Below are 21,597 nucleotides of genomic sequence, written 5' to 3'. Positions count from 1 at the left end.
TCTCTCTTTTTTCTTTCTTTCTCTCTCTCTCTCTCTCTCTCTCTCTCTCTCCTCTCTCTCTCTCTCTCTCTCTCTCTCTCTCTCTCTCTCTCTCTCTCTCTCTCTCTCTCTCTCTCTCTTCTTTTTTTTCTCAGTCTAGCCAGTGCTCCACAACTAGTGTAACAAAGGCAGTCGAATATAAAGTGTGTTTGTTTTTTGTTTAACGACACCACTAGAGCCCATTGATTTATTAATCATCGGCTATTGGATGTCAAACATTTGGTAATTTTGACATATAGTCTTAGAGGGTGTATACTACCAAATCAAATCCCATAGACGACAATAGTAACATATGTGGCTAAAACTCCTACCTGCAGCGTATCAATCAACATAAACGCCACGGATATAAATACTACCACCCCTCACACTTAAAGTGAATCAGAAAAAATTGGAGGTCAAGCTGCTCGTTTCTGAGATAACGGGTAGCGTCTATGACTACCCTAGTTCCGCACAAAATTCGAGTACTTTTTTGTACAGGTACCCCATACATGTTTCAAGCACAAGGCTACTTGACACATTGGTACTAGATGAAATAAAATTGCATATTTTTTTACCCAGATGAAACTATTATTTTTTACAACCAACCTAGATTATGAAGACCTTAACAGGCACCTCAAAGAAATATCAGTATTAAAAAAATGCACTGTCTGAGGAAGGAAACACCAACATGACTGTACCTGTATGAAGTAACGACTTAATGTCCTGAACATTAGTGTTGGGAGGAAATCCTGTATGCTGGGTGTGGGTGTCTTCAAGTTACCAGGTGTGGGGATTTCAAATCCTTCGGCCATGCTAATTTTCATAATGAATCATCAAAACCATTGCCAGCCACCAATATTCCTTACTATATTTTATTTATAGCCTACTGTAGTTGGAGGTTTTAATAGTTGTGATATCTGGAATTAGCATGCAGCTTTCACACATTTATTTTTGATTAATTACTGAAAAAAAGCTATTTTTAAATGACAAAATTATCCGAACATCTATTTTCTTGCATTATTTTCCAATCCAGATCAATACAATATGTATATTGGATGTATTCCTACAATCTGTAATCTAGCATTTTATTTAGCTAGTAACATTAGGTAATACAGCTTTAAAAATAAAATAAATTATCAACTTAATCCAAGGCAGATAATCAAATCTGAAAAAAATTGGTTCTGAATCTAGTATAAACTCAAAATGCTCTTCGTGAGAGCTAACTAAGTGATTATTAAGAAAAGAAAATTGATCTGGAGATCTAAATATATGTTTAACAACCTTATTGTTATGTATAAATAAGAACAGAAGGCAAAATAGTGACAACAAATTTAATTATGTTTTTGGTAAAGTTTTTCTTCAAATTTACTTTAAATTTTGCATAAAACTACAAATTTGTCTAAAATATACCTTAGCACCCTATAAATATCTCAAAAAGACAATAAAAATCAAGTTCTTTACAAATTTGAGTTTTCAGAATTTCATACATGAAAAATTAACTACATGTATGTTAATGGAAACTAAAGACATTAACCCACTATTGGCACATGCTATTTTTAATATAAAAATAAATTGCTATTAAAATCTTAGTTCAGGTTGCCTATATATAATACCATATTTAAGAGCAGTTGTATATGGCAAGTCAAATACCATGTAAAAAGAAATTATTGAAATCTTTACAGTATGAATTATAGGCCAAAACCAACTTTTCCTCAGTGTTAACTTTGATTCAAACTCCATTCAGAGCCATGTACAGAGATTATTGTCAAGGTCAAGGTCATTGTGAACTTGCATGGCCGAGTGATGGCTAATTAATCAACCAGTATAATTTAATTAAATAAAATGACAAAATTATAATATTTTTTATTATGCACTGAATATGTGCTATAGGGTGTATATTAGCAAATCAAATCCCATAGACGACAATAGTAACATATGTGGCTAAAACGCCTACCTGCAGCGTATCAATCAACATAAACGCCACGAATATAAATACTATCACCCCTCACACTTAAAGTGAATCAGAAAAAATGGGGGTCAAGCTGCTCGTTTCTGAGATAACGGGCAGCGTCTATGAGTACCCTAGTTCCGCACAAAATTCGAGTACTTTTTTTTACAGTACCCCATACATGTTTCAAGCACATTGGTACTAGATGAAATAAAATTGTATATTTTTTGGCTCAGATGAAACTATTATTTTTTACAACCAACACACTCACATTTATCACCAATCACAGGACTTGTGGTGTTCACTTCTCTATCAAAACTTTGACCCAGCCGGAAGTCATTTGGTTTAATACTACCTAGAGAGGAAACCCGCTACATTCTTCCATTAGTAGGAAAGGATACTTTATATGCACCATCCCACAGACAGGATAATACATACCACGGCCTTTGACATACCAGTCGTGGAACGAGAAATAGCCCAATGGACCATTCGGCTATTTTTCGTTCCCGCACCACGACTTGTATATATAAAAAAACGTGGTATGTGCTATCCTGTCTGTGGGATGGTGCATATAAAAGATCCCTTGCTACTAATAGAATAAATGTAGAAACTACTAGTATATGTCAAAGAGGCGGGACGTAGCCTAGCGGTGAAGCGTCCGCCTGATGCGTGGGCTGTTTCTCGTTCCAGACAGTGCACCATGACTGGTATATCAAAGGCCGTGGTATGTGTTTGCCTGTCTGTGGGATGGTGCATATAAAAAAGCACTTCCTATTAATGAAAAAAATGTAGCGGGTTTCCTCTCTAAGATTATATGTCGAAATTACTATAATTATGTTTGATATCCAATAGCCGATGATTAATAAATCAATGTGCTCTAGTGGTGTCGTTAAACAAAAACAAAATATATATGTCAAAATTACCAAATGTTTGATATCCAATAGCCGATGATTCATAGATCAACGTGCTTTGTTAAACAAAACAAACAAACTGTGGTTCTTAACCATAATATATTATATCCTCGACCATAAACAAAATTGCTTTGAATGTGTCGTTTAATAAACCATTTTTTCCCAGTCTCTTCGGTCTGTTTCTGTTTTAAACAGACCGAGAGAAACGGCAGCAATCTAATCATTAAAAAGCCAACACTAAAGCCAACTCACTACTGTTTAATAATGTATAACAAACAAGTTAATTCCCCATTCCATATGCTTTAATTCAGTTCAATTCCACTTAAATGCTTGGAAACACAATGGCAATACGATAACGTATCGAACGTGATAAGAATAAATGAATGAAAACGAAGTCGTTAACCACATATTTTTAGCCGCGACCACACAAACACTGTTGATGATATGCATGGCATGTCAGTAGCACACATTAAGTTTCTCGTTCATTCACTTTTTCACTCCATCCCCCCCCCTCCTCCTCCACCACCACCACCACCACCACCACCCACACACACACATTTGATATTGTGCTTATATTTAATTAAAGTTGAAGTACTGGTCCAATGTGCCACCGACGGGTCGTATATAAAAGACCACTTCTTGCTAACCAACAAGAGAATCCCATGGAGTGGCGGCATCGGGTTTCCTCTCTCGTTATCTGTGTGTGTTTTAGGGCGGGACGTTGACCAGTGGTAAAGCTACAGCTTGTGTTCGGTCGGTCAAGGATCGATCCCCGCCGGTGGGCCCATTGGACTATATTTTCGTTCCAGCCAGTGCACCGCGACTGGTATATCAAAGGCCGTGGTATGTGCTACCCTCTCTGTGGGATGGTGCTTATAAAAAGATCCTATGCTACTACTGAAACAATTTAGCGGGTTTCCTATCTCCGATGGTGAATAAATCAATGAGGTCTGGTGGTTTCGTTAAGCAAAAACAAACTTTAACGTTTAGCTGTCCAGGACAGTGGGTTACTGGTTACTTGTCAGTGGTTATATTTTCTCGGTGTATTTAAAGCTCACCGTGGGATACGATCCTAATACCTACCACTCCACACGAATTAAGCTGGCCCGCTTCATCTCTGAAAGTCAATTCATACTTTGCTTGCCGACCTCATGCGAAACCGAAATTTTTATTATTTTTATTAGGTAAACGAAAAAGAGTTGAATGAACGCGCACCAAAATAGGATGTGAACTGTGTTAAAACTACGCTGAATTCACAGTAAAAATGCTCACTAACCAGACTACGATTATCCTCTCATAGTCTATTATGCGAAACGGGTCGATATCATAATACACGTTATGATCAGAGATTTTGTACATTATGTAATATGAAAGTTATAGAAGATGAATATCACTTTGTGTTAGTTTGCTCAATGTATTAAAATTTAAGACAACAGTATTTAAATAAGATTTCTAATAGATGGCGAAATATCCAAATATTATAGGCTAATGTCTTGTGATACCCCTAAAATGGTTATTAATTTAGCAAAATATGTACATCTTGCTATGTAGAGACGCCAGTTATTGCTATAATTGGTTTCTTATCTGTTCCTCACAGCTTTATACTTTCATGTATTTTATTCAACTAGCCTTCTTACTTACCGAGTCACTGATTTTACATTTAACGGAACATTCCTGAGTTTGTTGCAACTTTTAAGATGTTATCGACTAACAGAGACTTTTTAACGATTGTATTTACATATCAAATATACTTTTCTGCATAAAATATTAGTGGCTGTATATTAAAAGTGTTTCTGATCGTTCTAATATTTGTACTAGGTTAAATTTCATTTTATTTCCTAAAATATTATTTTTTCGTACGTACGAAATTATTTGAAGACAAAACCAATTTGGGCTTCTAACAAATATTAAGACGACCAGAAACACATTGAATATACAGACACTGATATTCTAAATAAGAAAATATATTTAATATGTAATTTTAATCGTAGAAATATTTTATTATTCGGGAACATCTTACAATGCAGCAAACTCAGGAATGTTTGCTGTAAGTGTTATGTAATACTTTATACAGTAAACATGTTCTTACAGAAAAATGAGGAATAGGTTTGAACAGAAACAGAAGTGGGCGAGTCAGCTAGGACTCTAGCTTTACAATACACATTTATTATTACACCTATTTAAAAAAAAAAAATACTTTAATTTTTTTGTTTTCCTTTTTGTTTTGTTTGTGTTTCAGGGGTACATGTTTATATTAAATATAATTAAGTGCTTACAATTAAAGAACACTCCCAGGTTCAAGTTCTTTATTTGCCTGGAGTTTTACAACTCATCAGCTGAATACATAACATAAATAATACAACATAGTTATACAAAAGACACATGTGCAAAGGAATGGTGGTGTAGTTTATATATAATCATGGAGAAATAAAGTGACACGCCTCTTTAAAAAAAAATTTTTTTTTTTTAAATATGGACTTGTGGTAGTTGATATTAACAAAATGGCACAGACAAAAATACCATTAAAAATGAGGTAAAATATACCGAGGACTGCCATTTCTGCCAGTGTCATATTTTTTCTTAAACTGAAGAACATGGAATGTTAACTGAGGAATGAAACGAAATGCAACGAAAATCTTGTCTCAGGTTTCATGTACTTAATTCTTCAGTGATCACAGAGAGCCTTAATGATAGTTTGATGTTGGCAGGCTGTGTGTCATCATCGGACTTGGAGCATGTCACTTCTGATGGGCGTGTAGTCCAACGAGTTTATTAATACATTACTGCATTGAGTAACAACACTGTGTTCATTCAACGTAACTCCCGACAGAAACGTAAAGAGAAAATCATTGTTTGGGAACAATCCAGACACGATCACACGAGGGCGGGTGGGAAATGGGTGTATTAATAGTATACTCATTAAAACGAGGAGGCCCTATTAATAAAACAGATTAAAAAAAAAAACCTAGTTGCGTACAAACGTACCAACCTATAAATAATCCCTACTGATAAAATAGACATCAACCATAGTTACTTACAAACGTACCACCCTATAAACTAATCCATTGCAAAAATGTAAATAATATTAATTTGGGTTGAATATGGAGACGGGCCCTATTGATAAAATAGATATCAATCCTAGTTACTTACAAACGTACAACCATATAAAATAATTCCCTGCAACAATCTAAATAATATTAAGTTTTGTTGAATATGAATTCGTGGCCCTACTGAAAAAACAGATACCAACCCTAGTTACCTACAAACGTACCAACCTATAAACTAATCCACTGCAAAAATCTAAATAATATTAATTTGGGTTGAATATGGAGTCGGGTCCTATTATCTAAATAATATTAATTTTTGTTAACTATGGATTCGTTACCCTATTGATAAAACACATAACAACTCTAGTTACCTGCAAATGTGCCACCCTATAAACTAATTCTTTGCAAAAATCTAAATAATATTAAGTTTTGTTGAATATGAATTCGTGACCCTATTGATAAAACAGATACCAACCCTTGTTAGATAAAAATGTACCACTCTATAACCTAACTCCTGCAAAAACCTAAATAATATTAAGTTTAGTTGAATATGAATTCGTGACCCTATTGATAAAACAGATACCAGCCTTGTTATTTACAAACATACCAGCCTATAAACTAATTAACTTCAAACATGTAAATAGTATTACGTTTTCACATTCACAAGACTGGATGGTTTTCATTGCCGGTGCTAACGTAGAGCTAATAAAAATTATTTAACGCAGTACTGAAAAAAATCTATCGCTACCGAACACTTCATTCATAAAAATGGAGTACACCTAAGGCTGTGTGTGGAAATTCACAAGAAGATAGACGCTACCACATCCCTCAGGGTTATGACTGGAAATGCGTATTATATAATTTATACTACTGAAAGTAATACAATAAAGATTGAGAACTTCAGATTAGTCTAATAATGACTGAGCAGTGCATGCTATATGTATGATAATGACTGAGAAGTGCATGCTATGTGTATGATAATGACTGAGAAGTGCATGCTATATGTATGATAATGACTGAGCAGTGCATGTATATGTATGATAATGACTGAGAGGTGCATGTATATGTATGATAATGACCGAGAAGTGCATGCTATATGTATGATAATGACTGAGCAGTGCATGTATATGTATGATAATGACCGAGAAGTGCATGCTATATGTATGATAATGACTGAGAAGTGCATGTTATATGTATGATAATGACTGAGGAGTGTATGCTATATGTATGATAATGACTGAACAGTGCATGCTCTATGTATGATAATGACTGAGAAGGGCATGCTATATGTATGATAATGACTGAGAAGGGCATGCTATATGTATGATAATGACTGAGAAGTGCATGCTATATGTATGATAATGACGGCGAAGTGCATGCTATATGTATGTTAATGACTGAGAAGTGCATGCTATATGTATGGTAATGACTGAGAAGTGCATGCTATATGTATGGTAATGACTGAGAAGTGCATGCTATATGTATGATAATGACTGAGAAGGGCATGCTATATGTATGATAATGACGGCGAAGTGCATGCTATATGTATGATAATGACCGAGAAGTACATGTTATACGTATGGTAATGACTGAGAAGTGCATGCAATATGTATGGTAATGACTGAGAAGTGCATGCTATATGTATGGTAATGACTGAGAAGTGCATGCTATATGTATGGTAATGACTGAGAAGTGCATGCTATATGTATGATAATGACTGAGAAGGGCATGCTATATGTATGATAATGATGGCGAAGTGCATGCTATATGTATGGTAATGACCGAGAAGTACGTTATACGTATGGTAATGACTGAGAAGTGCATGCTATATGCATGATAATGACTGAGAAGTGCATGCTATATGTATGATAATGACTGAGAAGTGCATGCTATATGTATGATAATGACTGAGAAGTGCATGCAATATGTATGATAATGACGGCAAAGTGCATGCTATATGTATGTTAATGACTGAGAAGTTCATGCTATATGTATGGTAATGACTGAGAAGTGCATGCTATATGTATGGTAATGACTGAGAAGTGCATGCTATATGTATGATAATGACTGAGAAGTGCATGCTATATGTATGTTAATGACTGAGAAGTGCATGCTATATGTATGGTAATGACTGAGAAGTGCATGCTACATGTATGTTAATGACTGAGAAGTGCATGCTATATGTATGGTAAAGACTGAGAAGTGCATGCTACATGTATGATAATGACTGAGAAGTGCATGCTATATGTATGATAATGACTGAGAAGTGCATGCTATATGTATGTTAATGACTGAGAAGTGCATGCTATATGTATGTTAATGACTGAGAAGTGCATGCTATATGTATGGTAATGACTGAGAAGTGCATGCTATATGTATGATAATGACTGAGAAGTGTATGCTATATGTATGATACTGACTGAGCAGTGCATGCTCTATGTATGATAATGACTGAGAAGTGCATGCTATATGTATGACAATGGCTGAGAAGTGCAGACTGTACGGCTCAACTACAACGCCATCGTGGCTGATCCAAGTAATTTTGTCTCTTACCAAAGCTGATGTGATACTTTATCAACAGAGACGCCGAGTTACTAACAGACAACACCGTGAATTTAAGTGTGAAGATGTATAGAACCTTGTTTCCATAAAACACATCGCCGACCGACGCAGAAAAATAGGTTTTGACGACAGATCAGGGAAGTTCAAAACAAGTTCAAGTTTGCAGGTCTGTCGCATTAGCCCCTGCCTCTGTCTGCGTCGGTATGCGGCGATCTGCATCGGTCTACATCGGTATGTGATGATTTACCTCTGTCTGCGACGGTCTGCCTCTGTCTGCGTCAGTCTGCGACGGTCTGCGTCGGTCTGCCTCCGGCTACATCGATATGCGACGGTCTGCCTCTGGCTGCGTCGATATGCGATACTCTGCTTCTGGCTGCGTCGATATGCGACTGTCTGCGTCGGCCTGCCTCTAGCTGCGTCAATATGCGACGGTCTGCGTCGGACTGCCTTCGGCTACATCGATATGCGACGGTCTGCCTCTGGCTGCATCGATATGTGACGGTCTGTCTCTGGCTGCGTCGATATGCGATAGTCTGCCTCTGGCTGCATCGATATGCGACTGTCTGCGTCGGCTTGCCTCTAGCTGCGTTAATATGCGACGGTCTGCGTCGGTCTGCCTCTGGTTGCGTCGATATGCGACGGTTTGCGTCGGTCTTCCTCCGGCTGCGTCCATATGTGACGGTCTGCCTCTGGCTGCGTCGATATGCGATAGTCTGCCTCTGGTTGCGTCGATATGCGACGGTTTGCGTCGGTCTTCCTCCAACTGCGCGATATGTGACGGTCTGCCTCTGGCTGCGTCGATATGCGATAGTCTGCCTCTGGCTGCGTCAATATGCGACGGTCTGCCTCTACCTGCGTCATTATGCGACGGTATGCGTCGGTCTGCCTCTGGCTGCGTCGATATGCGACAGTTTAGCTCTGTCTGCGTCGATCTGCCTCGGTCTGCGATAATCTGTAACGGTCTGCCTCGGATTGTGTCGGTCTGTTTTGGTCTTCGTTGATTTGCGTCTGTTACAGATTTACGGAAATCAGGCTTAAGTGTAATTGACGTAGTTGCGTAACCGCGTAACTGGCATTAACGAGCAGTAAGCAGCTTATTTACTACTTACAGAAAATGTTAAGATTCTGTCTTATCCATGACACGAGTTGCTTGCAGCCTAATTTATTATTATTGCTGGCATCCTATGTACCGACAGTCAAACTGATTTTATTATTTTAAGTTATAGAAACTAGAGTAGAGTGGAAGCAAGAATCCAAGTTATCCTGGGGTTTTGGTTTAGAGAGAGAGAGAGAGAGAGAGAGAGAGAGAGAGAGACCGGGGTTTTTTTTGTGGGGGGGTTTGTGGGGGGGGGGGTAACGACGCACTCAACGCATTTTATTTACGGTTATATGGCGTCGGACATATGGTTAAGGACCACGCAGATATTGAAAGATGAAACCCGCTGTCGCCACTTCATGGGCTACTCTTTTTGATCCCATCCCATAGACAGGATAGCACATACCACGGCCTTTGATATACCAGTCGTGGTGCACTGGCTGGAGCGAGAAATAGCCCAATGGGCCCACTGACGGAGATCGATCCTAGACCGTCATGCCACGCCTCAGTGAAAATGACAGATGGCGAGTTATAGGGATGCTTGAATCTGGGGTCACGCAGCGTGACGTCGCACGTCAATTCAACGTCCACAGAAACACCATATGGTACTTATGGCAACGATATCAACAAAATAACCAGGTCAGGGGCCATCCACGTAGCGGCCGATCACCCGTGACAACCTCTCACCAAGACACATGGATCCTAACCACAGATCTGCGAAACAGCCATTCCCAGGAATTTTCTCCAGCATTTAGTGGCCTTAATGAGACGACGGTGCCAGGCCTGTATCAATGCTCAAGGTGGACACATTCGCTACTGACTGTGTGAACTTCGCTCTGAACCCCCTCTAGTGATGTGGTTCATTTGCATATACCGGCCTCGGTGGCGTCGTGGTTAGGCCATCGGTCTACAGGCTGGTAGGTACTGGGTTCGGATCCCAGTCGAGGCATGGGATTTTTAATCCAGATACCGACTCCCAACCCTGAGTGAGTGCTCCGCAAGGCTCAATGGGTAGGTGTAAACCACTTGTACCGACCAGTGATCCATGACTGGTTCAACAAAGGCCATGGTTTGTGCTATCCTGCCTGTGGGAAGCGCAAATAAAAGATCCCTTGTTGCTAATCGGAAAGAGTAGCCCATGTAGTGGTGACAGCGGGTTTCCTCTCAAAATCTGTGTGCTCCTTAACCATATGTCTGACGCCATATAAAGGTAAACAAAATGTGTTGAGTGCGTCGTTAAATAAAACATTCCTTTCTTTCTTTCATTTGCACATGGCAGGTGCGCCCGTTTCATGGACTATTGCTCGTTTCCATACTTTCGGATATTTCTCTTTCCATATTATAACGTTTCATACACTGCAGTAAAAACTTACAATCAATTTATATTTGTCTTTTTGTGTGTCACAATAAATTTGGTCTTTTAGTATATATGTTTCACTTGACAATAAGAAATGTAGGTAACAGTATTACATAAGGATGTCAAACACGTGCACTCTTGCTATTAATAATTAATAATACGTGTTACCTTGTGAAACAAACAATTAACGGCACCGTGCGGCAAGAGTTGATCAATATCTATTAACAAGTCTTTTCCCACCCTCTCCATTAGCGTCTTTCACCAAGCAGGTGTTCAGTGCAGTGAACACAAGACGGGGGACTAAAATAGCATTCGCTGACTACTTGGAATTCAGACAACATTACGGCTATATACCATTAACGTGTTACTGTTTGATACTGTAGGCAAACTGTACGTAGACTGACTGGATTGATTGGGTGGGGACCACACAGATATTGAGAGAGGAAACCCGCTGTCTCCACTTCATGGGCTACTCTTTTCGATTAGCAGCAAGGAATCTTTTATATGCACCATCCCACAGACAGGGTAGTACATACTACGGCCTTTGATATACCAGTCGTGGTGCACTGGCTGGAACGAGAAATAGCCCAGTGGGCTCACCGACGGGGATCGATCCCAGACCGACCGCGCGTCGAGCGAGCGCTTTACGACTGGGCTACGTCCCGCCCTTCCCACAAAGGATATCAGTAACTTAAGGTATGGGCTGGTAGGTACTGGGTTCGCATCCTTGTACCGGCTTCCACGTATGGGGTTTCAAGCCTCTACACATACTTTTCTCTCACTAATCACTAACCCCTCTCCTCGACTGACTTTTTCCCACAGAAATCAGTCCCCCACGACTTCTATGTTAAAGTCCTTGGCATGTGCTGTCCTGTCTTTGGAATTATCCCTTGCTGTAGTGGTATCGGGTTTCTTCCCTCACACTCTAGACTAAAGTATAATATAAATTATATTTTTGGCTCCAGATAGACGTAGTGTTTTGAAAGCGGGAATCAGTGTATTAAGTTCACAGTCACCCACTCCTTGTGGTGGTGTATTAGATAACAAAACATAACCAAGGGCGGACCCAAACAATATTCCAGGGTAAGACCAAGGTCAAAATGGCACATGGATCACTTCCCTGAAGAAAAGAAATACACAAATTATTCAACAAGAGAAAATTTTAATCTTTTTATGTGAAACAGGTCCTTGGAGTCCTTTCCTAGGACCCGTCCTTGATGGTAGTACTAAACCAAATACCTTCCGGCTAGGTCAAAGTTCGAGGTGTACTCAACTTTTGATTGAGCAGTTAATACCACAAGTCCTGATATTGGTGATAAATGTGAGAGTGTTTTTTTGTAAAAAAAAAAAAAATTAGTTTCATCTGAGCAAAACAATTTTATTTCATCTAGTACCATTGTGTCAAGTAGCCTTGTACTTGAAACATGTAAAAAGAAATACTCAAATTTTGTGAGGAACTAGGGTAGTCATAGTCATCTCTGAAATGAGCAGTTTGACCCCAAATTTTTTTCTGATCCACTTTAAGGGTGAGAGGTAGTAGTATTTATATCCGTGGTGTATATGTCGATTGATACACTACAGATAAGGAGTTTTAGCCAGACATGCTATTATTGTCGTCTATGGGATTTGATTTCGTGGTATACACCCAGGTAACAACATATTAACAATTTAACACTGAGATTGAATTTCTTCTAACAATGGGCTTACTTGATTGTGGGTAATACTACATCAGTAGCTAAGTGTTAAGACTTGAACAATAAACTATGCATGCACACGTATACAAATTGTCATAGTTATGTAGCTAATACATGGGACGGGACGTAGCCCAGTGGCAAAGCGCTTGCTTTATGCGCGGTCGGTCTGTGATCGATCCCCGTCGGTGGGCCCATTGGGCCATTTCTCGCTCCATCCAGTGCACCACGACTGGTATATTAAAAGCCGTGGTATGTGCTGTGCTGTCTATGGGATGGTGCATATAATATATCCCTTGCTACTAATGGAAAAAGGTAGCGGGTTTCCTTTCTAAGACTGTATGTAAAAATTACCAAATGTTTGACATCCAATAGCCGATGATTGTTACAACACGAACGGTGTTTGTAAGCCAGACACTATCGATTAATACTTAGAAACTTGTTAGTCGAGTTAGTTGTGTCTAAAATACCACCGGTGACTAAATATAGCTCACTTTCTGGTGAAAATGATATAGCAAATTCGTGTCCCGTCATCCGATAAGGAGATGCATTAAACAGACCCTAGTTTCAGTTTTTGCTTGTTAATAACTCTGAATAATGCTTGTGCCTCTTTGTATGTGTGTGCGTGCAGCTGAACAGGCGCAATTTACATTTCAAGTGCTCGTTGTGAAACTTGGGAGTATATTATGCAATTATAAAGACGAACATTTACACATTACAGAGGCGGATCTAGGGGGCTCAAGGGCCCGCCCCCCCCCCCCCCCCCCCCCAAAAAAAAAATAATTAAACAATTTGCGATAGTTATAATTTTATTATGTATTAATTTTCTTTTTTTTACGATCCCCCTCCAAACCTCCCCCAAAGTTCCCTTGACATTCCATCTCATATCACTGCGTTCCCCCCCCCCCTCCCTTCCAAATTTTTTTTGGATTTTTTTGATCCGCCACTGCATTAAACTGCACTATAGGTAATTAATTTTCACCATTTTCCTTTCACTATTTCCCCCGCCTATGCCAATCAACATCAACTTTAAAGAGATGGAAATCGTTCTGTTATCGTTTTCAAAAACAATTTAATGATACCAACCGCGTGTTCATGCAAAACGTTTGTTTCGTTTAACGACACATTGATTTATTAATCATCGGCTATTGGATGTCAGACATTTGGTAATTTTTATATATAGTGTTCGAGAGGAAACCCGCTAAATTGTTTCCATTAGTAGCAAGGGTTCTTTTATATGGACCATCAAACAGACATGATAGTACATACGACAGCCTTTGATATGCCAGTCTGAGTCGTGGTGCACTGGCTGGAACGAGAAATAGCCCAATGGCCTCATTGATGGGGATCGATCCTAAACCGACACAACTCATTTATTATTTAGTAGTAGCAAATGTACATAGCAAATATATATATATATATATATATATATATATATATATATATATAATTATATATATATATATATATATATAATCCGTTTATTACCCCAGAAACAAATATAATAGTTTCAGGGATGGGGCCTGATATAAATGCCTTGCAGTCATGTTATAAAATATGCATAATATTGATCTATATTTTATTAATTTAACAAGTAGTCCGTTTCTGATATACTAGATAACATTGTCATGTCTGACATACAGAATACGACATAGGTGGCCATTAAAGTTGCATTCTCTGGTTACCATATTATAACATCATGTACAAATGTGAAATAATAATAATAATAATAATAGATTTTTATTTCAGATCAGAGATCCATAGAACATATATAAACATCACATACAAAACTGATTACATAATATACAGCAGCTTGTGCCAGCGAGTTACACATACAGATTTGACGTACACAGTTGTACACCGCAGGTGGGCAAGTAGGTCGTTTGAAGTTGTTTCGATTCTGCTCTTCAGCGAATATGCTGTTGAGCGACGTAAAGCGCCAAAGCTTTTTACTCGATGACTGACAAACATCTTGCTGGCACTGTATGGTCGTCGTTGTCCGATCATCCATCGGTATACATTATTATAACATATGTTAAGATCCTTCATGGTATCCTGTGTAAATTTCACCCATAATGCACCGGCGTACAAATTACTACAATAACTCACAAATAATTGTGTTTTAACAGATTCTGAACATTTTGCAAATCGCCGCAACAACATGTTTGCACGTACACAAAGGGCTCTATACTGTCGTTTAATGTCTTTATCGTCTTTCATGTTTTTGCATATAATATGACCTAGATATTTATAGTTGTCAACAAATTTCAGTATATCACCACACAAATATATCGAAGGCACATTGATCAACTTCAGAGTTTCTGGCTCAATACACATACAAACAGTTTTCATTGTATTATATATAATATCATAATCTTCTGTAAAGTTCTCGCAAATAGTTAACATTTTTCTTAATGCAGAAATAGATGGGCAAAGAAGTGACATATCATCAGCAAAACTGAAGTTATTTAGAAACATCCCACCAACTGCACATTTTGACAACTGTAGGTTAAGGTCATTAATATATATATTAAATAATAAGGGTGACATTACCCCACCTTGACGGACGCCATTTGTTACATTAAACTTACAGGAAATATATGCACCCCATTTCACACTAAACAATTGGGTTAAATACCATGCTTTGAGAAAGCGAACTACAAAAGTAGGCACGCCTTTTTTCAAAAGTGTCATATATAATGTCCAGTGATTTACTCTGTCAAAGGCTTTTTTCGCATCCAAAAAAGCAAACATACACAGGACTACCTTGTGAAATGTAAACGTTAATAACTTCCTTAAAAGCAAATAAACACATATCGGTGGATGTCCCACTTTTAAAACCAAACTGATAGTCCGATGTACTCAGGTCTGTTCGTGATAACAGTACATGTTCCATAACTTTTGATATCACAATTGCTAATGCAATTGGACGGTAATTGCCTTTATCTGTTATGTCTCCGGTTTTGTTTTTCACAATAGGAACAAGAATAACATCTGTCATGCAAGCTCAAATGCACTTTTTAAAAAGTCGTGTGTGTTCGCTATTAACGGATATCGTCAAATGTATACCCTTGATTCGTCGCCTGTGCCACCATAGCTCGGCAAAGCACAAACGACAGCCTGTTGTCAGTTTCAGTTAACTCGTGCGTTTGCCGATTTCAAATTGTAGGGTTCGTCTCAAAAAATTAAAAGAGAAATCTTGCGCTGTACGAATAACGTTCGGTTGAGGATACGGTACTAGAGTCTTACGCTAAAACCGGTTTGATCTTGACAACGTATTATCGACAGTCGTACCTTCCTATTTTAGAATTGATATTTTATAAAGTGTTAGTAGAACTTTCAAAGTTTAGTTTGTATACTAGTAACACATTAATCATGTACATATTTTTAAAATAAAATATACTAAAGAAGACAATGGACGTTTTCACTTCTTAATTTTACGTGATAAAATCAACAAATTCAAATACATATTATTTCGTTTGGAAAGGGTAAATTTTTTTTTATTTTTTTTTTGGGGGGGTGGGGTGTTTAACGACATCAAAGATAAAGCATATTGATTTAATAATCATCCGACCCCATAAAACCGTAAATAAAATGTGCTGAGTGCGTCGTTAAATAAAACATATCCTATCCTTCCTTCCATCTGCTGTTGGATGTCTAACATTTGGTGATTTTGACATATAATCTTAGAGAGGAATCGGGTGCATGTGCAGGGGGAGGGTATTGGAGGTCGAAACCCTTACTTGCCCAAGCTTAAACAAAATTGAAATGTATTTTGGGGGGGGAGCATGGCCCCATATAAACTTCGCAGTCTATAACCCCAAACCCGCTGAAATCCCTGCACACGCGCCTTGGAAACCTGCTACATTTTTTTTTAGCAAGGGATCGTTTATATGTACCATCCCACAGACAGGACATCACATACCATGGTATTTTTGTATACCCGCCGATGGGGATCGATCCTAGACTGACCGCGCATTTCCAAAATAAAAATAACATATACTCTTGAAAAATGTTACGTAAATCGAACACCGTACCCTCTTCCTCTACCCCTAGAGCGTTACGTAATTAGTAACACCCCGTTACATGTAACGCGTATGCCAACAGCTGGCCACTGTCAAAATTTCAAGGCAAATCCCCCACTCACCGACCCCTGGAAAGGCGTTGTACCATACCTCTATGGATATAAATGTTTTGGAGATATGAGACGACCCCTCAATCAAGACATTTAAATTTGTTCAAAAATTGCGAAATCTCACGTGATCTCTTGTTGGGGAATTCTATACTTGTGTTAAGCCAATGAAAACCGAGATCTGTACGAGCCCGTCAAAAGTGTCCTACTTTTAAAATACTGGCTTTGTTTTTGACCTGGATAAGCCAGCGTTGTGAAACCAATGCGGAGTGCGGCGTCATATATGCACCAAACGTAATTGGATTTTCTGTTCTATATGCTTAAATAATAAATATATTCCAGGGAATGTAGTCTTAAATACCATTTATCTTACGAGTTGTTTTAAAACGTATCTAGCGAGTAAAAACGAGTTGGACACGATTTTAAACACTTGTCTGATAATGGACACGAATGTAGTATTCCATTTTTTTTATAAAACCCAGGTTTAAAACAAGTTTAAATAGAGAATAAGACATGAGTGGCCGTTACGTACCTTTTTAAAATGTAACTAATGAGCGAAAGTGAGTGGATACGTTTTTAAACAACGAGTTGTGAGATAAATGGTATCTAACGGACACGAATGTATTGTTCTATTTCTTACATATCGTCAAAAATCAAGTTTAAAGCAAATGTTTACAACTTTTTCGACTAAAAGTTATTTACAGCCCTTGCGCTATACGTCACAGTGTAGTCGATTTCAACCGCGCTGTTGTTGTTTTTTGTGGGGGGTTTTCAAGGATGTATGGCATTGGTGACCTGGTCATCACCTAGGAGCAGCCAGTCGTATGTCTTGAAATTGTTAACAAACGTACATGTGTTAACAAGTATGTTATAAAAAATAACGAATGATGCTTCCACCAATGGGTGTGTAAGAAACGTCACAAAGCAATCAGTTTCAGGTTAACTTTATAGGTCAGAAAGCTATCAATTTTTGTCGTGTCTATTTGATTGGATGGTATGGCTATGGCGGCCGCGTCATCGCCAAGGAGCAGCAGGCATATGTCTTTAAATCGACAATACACATGCGTGTTATTGGTGTGTGTTATCATAAATAACGAATGATGTTCTCACCAACGAGTGTGTAAGAAAAACAATTGTTCAGCTTCTTCAGGACTCAGTTCTGTAACGGGGCTGGACGTAACCCAGTGGTAAAGCGGTTTGGGATCGATCCCCGTCGGTTGGCCCATTGGGCTATTTCTCGTTCCAGCCGGTACACCATGACTGGTATATTAAAGGCCGTGGTATGTGCTATCCTATCTATGGGATATAAAAGATTCCTTGCTCCTACTGAATTTTTTTTAGCGGGTTTCCTCTCTAAGACTATATGTCAAAATTACCAAATGTTTGATATCCAATAGCCTATGATTAATAAATCAATGTGTTCTAGTAGTGTCGTTAAACAAAAAAAAACCTTCAACTGTTCTGTGACAGAATGTAAGGATTATCGTTGTTGAGTTTAATGCAGTAAGCCATTTTGTTTTTGGCACAAAATTTAATTACCTTCAATGTCATATTTTTTCTCTAAATGTAGTATTGCGTAATATTTTCATTTATATTTATCCGTGACAACCTTCACGCGAGGAATGTATTCAGTTTGAATACATTTCAATGCGTTAGCAGACGACATCACTTAAGTTACAAAATGTAATTGAAAACGAAAATATGCAGGTATTTGACAGATAGTAATCAAATAATGCGCATTCAGGTGTTTGAAACAGAATATAGTTTAGTTTTCTGACATTTGTTGCTTGGCTATTATTATACTCCACGACAAGACAACCTGCGCGTATATTTATATAGTCTGTTTGCGGCAAAAGGAAACCAATAAATTAACATGTAACTATATACTGTATAATGTTAAAACTAATATAAAAAGGAAACAAGGAAATGTTTTATTTAACAACGCACTCAACACATTTTATTTACAGTTATATGGCGTCAGACATATGGTTAAGGACCACACGGATAATGAGATAGGAAACTCGCTGTCGCTACTTCATGGGGTACTATTTTCGATTAGCAGCAAGGGATCGTTTATATGCACCATCCCACAGACAGGGTGGTACATACCACGGCTTTTGATATACCAGTCGTGGTGCATTGGCTGGAACGAGAAATAGCCCAACGGACCCACCGACAGAGATCGATCCCAGACTGACCGCGCATCGAGCGAGCGCTTTACCACTGGGCTACGTCTCGCCCCTAAAATGATTGAAGAGCTAAGGGATGTAGTTTCTTGGCTGTTCCTTCAGTTGCTTTCATATCCGTATTTAAAAAAAACAAAAAACAAAAAAACATTTAAAACATGCAATTTGATTGTAATTTGTAAACAAACTTGTAAAGATTTTTTTCTTTTTCTTTTTTTAAATGTTTTTCGAGTTGCCATGGGTATAAATAATATGTTTTTGATGTGAATTTTAACGTTGTTCATTACGGTTACATGCTAATTCATCGGTTCCCTGTTGACGCAAACGGACTATATCTATAAAGCATCCAACCGGCCTCGGTGGCGTCGTGGTTAAGCCATCGGACATAAAGCTGATAGGTACAGGGTTCGCAGCTCCGTACCGGCTCCCACCCAGAGCAAGTTTTAACGACTCAGTGGGTAGGCGTAAGGCCACCACACCATCATCTCTCTCTCTCTCACTAACCACTAACAATTAACAACTAACAACTGTCCTGGACAGACAGCCCAGATAGCTGAGGTGTGTGTGTGTGTGTGTGCCAGGACAGCGTGCTTGAACCTTAATTGATATAAGCACGAAAATAAGTTGAAATGAAATAAATACACTTTTTTGATTTGGTCGGGACAAAATCCTCCATTGTCTTTAGATTTCAAATGCCTTAAACTTCTGTGGGATGGTGCATATAAAAGATTCCTTGCTACTAAAGAAAAATGTAGCGAGTTTTTTCTGCATGACTGTGTCAAAATGACCATATATTTGACATCCAATAGCCGATGATTAATAAATCAATGTGCTCTAGTGGTGTCGTTAAACAAAACAAACTTTTTGATACAAATTTCATCCGTCGCGTGCCAGCGCGTGTTCCTGTCACGTGACCCGAGGTGATGGAAACAGACTGTAGTGTTTGTTTGCAAAACTTGGATGTCCAGCGGACCAATTACCCAAAGGTCAGTTGTGGTTATAAAAAAGTAATTTTATCGTGAACTGGGCTGAACCAGACAACCAGCTATTAGCAACAAGGTGACCCTCGGTTAGGATTATTAAGAAAAGAAAAGATGGGACTCATTTTTTTTCTGCATGACTGTGTCAAAATGACCATATATTTGACATCCAATAGCCGATGATTAATAAATCAATGTGCTCTAGTGGTGTCGTTAAACAAAACAAATTTATTTTTTTAACCTTAATTCGATATAAGCACGAACATAAAATGAAAGGACATGGCCCCAACTCGTCTGGTGGCGGTCGCAATGTACGACGTCACGTGTCCCCTATCCAGAGTGACTCGGCTGTTTGTCTTTATACTAAATCACATCTATACACTACGACAATAAAACCTTTGTTGACAGTCCAAAGTCCAAACTACTTTCGTTTATGGGCCATTTTAGAGATGAAGTACAAGACATATGATGTACATATAAACTGTTGTCTATTTCTCGTTCCAGCTAGTGCACCACGACTGGTATATCAAATTCCGTGGTATGTGCTGTCCTGTCTGTGGGAAGTGTATATAAAAGATGCTTGCTACTAATGGAAAAACGTAGCGGGTTTCCCCTCTAAGACTCTGTGTCAAAAATTACCAAAATGTTTGACATCCAATAACCGATGATTAATAAATCAATGTGCTCTAGTGGTGTCGGTAAACAAAACAAACTTTTTAACTTTCGGTAAGACAAGCCGCTGTATCGAGAGTGGGTTACTTTTCCGACTGTGTAGACAACATACTGCACTAATTAAAGGAAGAAAAAGAAAGAAAGAAGCAATTGTTTTATTTAACGACGCACTCAACGCATTTTATTTACGGTTATATGGTGTCAGACATATGGTTAAGGACCACACAGATATTGAGAGAGGAAACTCGCTGTCGCCAATTCATGAGCTACACTTTTCGATTAGCAGAAAGGTATCTTTTATATGCACCATCCCACAGACAGGGTAGTACATACCACAGCCTTTGATATACCAGTCGTGGTGCACTGGCTGGAACGAGAAATAGCCCAATGGGCCTAATGGGCCCACCGACAGAGATCGAGCGAGCTCTGTACCACTGGGCTACATCCCGCCCCAACTAACTAAAGAGATGTACTGTGTGCTGAGGTACTGTTATATCTTTGTAAATAGCACTCACTGTCCACGGAAACGAAATAATATTATTTAAATTATTATTGAATTTTACGAAAGCCTATTATGCATTATACAAAAAATCTGCATTTCATTTCAACTTATTTTCGTGCTTATATCCAATTAAGGTTCAAACACACTGTCCTGGGCCCACATCTCAGCTATCTGGGTTGTCTGTCCAGGACAGTAGGTTAGTTGTTAGTTGTTACTGGTTCGTGAGAGAGACAAGGGTGTAGTGGTCTTACATCTACCAATTATTGAGTCGTTCTGGGTGGGAGCCGGTACCGGGCTGCGAACCCTGTACCTACAAGCCTTATGTCCGATGACCTTAACCACGACCACTACCGAGGCCTGTCTAAAAACATCTGCAGATGTACCAGATATAGCTCGAGTAGCGTTCCGTTATAGAGATAGACAGACATTTGGACAGTTATAACCGCTCTCTAAGTATCCAGATGTCCGTCTAGCTCTTTAACGACAGACCACTCG

This window comes from Gigantopelta aegis, chromosome 3 (assembly GCF_016097555.1).
Source record: "Gigantopelta aegis isolate Gae_Host chromosome 3, Gae_host_genome, whole genome shotgun sequence".
NCBI classification, from domain to species: Eukaryota; Metazoa; Mollusca; class Gastropoda; order Neomphalida; family Peltospiridae; genus Gigantopelta; species Gigantopelta aegis.
The sequence above is the reverse complement of the archived record's forward strand: the minus strand, read 5'-3'. Positions refer to the sequence as shown.